The sequence below is a fragment of the Homarus americanus genome, unplaced genomic scaffold (genome assembly GCF_018991925.1).
Source record: "Homarus americanus isolate GMGI-L3 unplaced genomic scaffold, GMGI_Hamer_2.0 scaffold47628, whole genome shotgun sequence".
Taxonomy (NCBI): domain Eukaryota; kingdom Metazoa; phylum Arthropoda; class Malacostraca; order Decapoda; family Nephropidae; genus Homarus; species Homarus americanus.
The window spans coordinates 1-2,500 of NW_024728659.1; positions in this window are offsets into that span (position 1 = coordinate 1).

Genomic DNA, 2,500 nt, shown 5'->3' on the forward strand with positions numbered 1-2,500 from the left:
AAGGTTGTTCCATATATGACAGCTTACAAGTACAGTAGCTGTTAAGGCCAACAAGTATTGAAGTCACATTAACATACATTAATTGGTAAAGGTAGAGAATATATTTTATTCTCCTAATTTGTATATACTGTTATAAAGAAGATATTGTTACATAGTTAGCAAAAGCGTATCTTTAAGAGGACCCAGTCTAGGACCAGTTTGTTGTGACCAGTTTACAGTCAACAGTTTATAGTCAGTCATGTACTCCAAGCAAATCGTGTGATAATCTTGGTAACAGAAGTTAATTGGTCACACTGAGCTGGAGTAACAGTTGAGATAATCTGTTCTCTGTTACTCCTACTATTATATATAAAGAAATTAAAACAGTTTCACGGTGTTGGAGGCTGTGTGTGTGTGTGTGTGTGTGTGTGTGTGTGTGTGTGTGTGTGTGTAAGTGTGTGTGTGTGTGTGTGTGTGTGTGGTGTTGAGGTGTGTGTGTGTGGGGGGGTGTTGGAGGTGTGTGTGGGGGCATATTGGAGGGTGTGTGTGTGTGTGGTGGGTATTGGGAGGGTGTGTGTGTGTGTGTGTGTGTGTGTGGTGTTGGAGGGTGTGTGGGTGTGGTGTTGGGTGGGTAGGATGGTGTGTGTAATTAATAATAATAATAATTGACGGTTTATTGAAAAGTTCTAAGTCTGGAAGGCTGAAAAATATACATTGGGCATAAAATGACTTATTACATACATTGGTGGTTTAACAAAAGTTTTCATTAGGAGAAAGGCAAAGGAACATAAGCAGTAACATATAGATTATTGTAGGTGTTAAACAGCAAAAATGTAGTGTAGTAATTCCTCCCAGATGGTGTTAGAGGACCCTCACGGTGTGTAGTAGTTCTCTCTCACAGATGGTGTTATGAGGGCCTCACGTGGTGTAGTAATTCCTCACAGATGGTGTTATGAGGCCCTACATGGTGTGGTAGTACTCCCCACAGATGGTAAGCAGGAGGGGTTTCACGTGGTGTGTAGTAATTCTCTACAGATGGTGTTATGAGGGGCCTCACGTGGTGTGGTGCACCTCACAGATGGTGTGTTATGAGGGCTCACGTGTGTAGTAATTCTCACAGATGGTGTTATGAGGGGCTCACGTGGTGTAGTAACCTTTCACATATGGTGTTATAGAGGGCCCACGTGGTGTAGTAATCTTCACAGATAGTGCTATATGAGTGAGGTGTGTTCCCAGGCCTCCTATCAGAACGGATTAACACATCGCTGGCTGTTGGGTCTCACGGGCCGCTATCACTGGGTACCTGGGACTCACTGTGTGAAGGTTAACTTGGGTACTAATTACTGTTAATGTTGAGTTGTTCTCACTGACTTAAGCACTGTTCACCACTGTTCACCTCTGTTTAACACTGGCTCCATTCCTAAATGAAATAGTAAATTTGGCGAGAACATGTTGATATTCCGTGGGGAGGAGGGTTCAGGGAGGGAGTTGGTGGTGGGCCAACTTAACATGGACCTGGCTGCCCGAGAGGAGCGCCAGGTACGTCTTCACTCTTCTCGGTGGTCATGATGTAGTGTGTGTGTGTGTGTGTGTGTGTGTGTGTGTGTGAGTGGTGTTGGAGGGCGTGGTGTGTGTGTGTGTGATGTTGGAGTGTGTGTGTGTGTGGTGTTGAGGGTGTGTGTGTGTGGTGTGGTGTGTTGGAGGCTGTGTTGTGTGTGGGTGATGTAATAATAATAATAATAATAATAATAATAATAATAATAATAATTAACTGTCTATTAAAAGAGTATAGCAGCATAAGGCTGAAAAACATAGTTACATAATTGTAGGGTTTCATTTACAAATAATATAAGTAAGATAATGGAAGTGATACAAATAAGTTATATTATAACTAGATGGGGAAAAAGCTCAAACTGGTTATGGGCATTTCAACATAGTGATACGTAAGAAGTAGAATTTACTGGGAGTGAATAACACACTGGTTTATTACAAGTTATTGATAATTTTTATAATGGTTGGGACTGGGCTGTTTTATAGCGTATCAGTTCGGTGCAGCACGATGTATGATGAGGTTGTGGTGTCGGGCAGCAATTCTCGGCTAGGGATCTTGTGGGTAGTAGGAGCCGGTGTTTATGATGCAGCAGGAAGCTTACCAAATTTGTAGCAGATGAGGTCGTGGTGATGGTTATGAGAGTCGAAAGGTCAGTGTAAGTTGAGCACTTCTTGATATGTGGAGTAAGAAGGGGAGAGAATAATTCAGCATGCCCTCTTTACACTTTTTTCAGGTAAGCTGCCGTTGTGTGGCATTTAGGGAGTGAAGACCAGGTAGGGTAGGCATAGGTGAGCTTGGGGAAGTATGGAATGTTGAGGCAACACTGAGGAGCCTGGGTGCAAGAACCCGAGGGGACTTGAGTCGGCGGAGGAGTGTGGAGACAGAACGGGGAGGATTTGACAACTTCACTGACGGTGATTTCCAATTAGTTTGTTGTCTGCAGACGAGAGCTTAGTGGGACCCCACAAC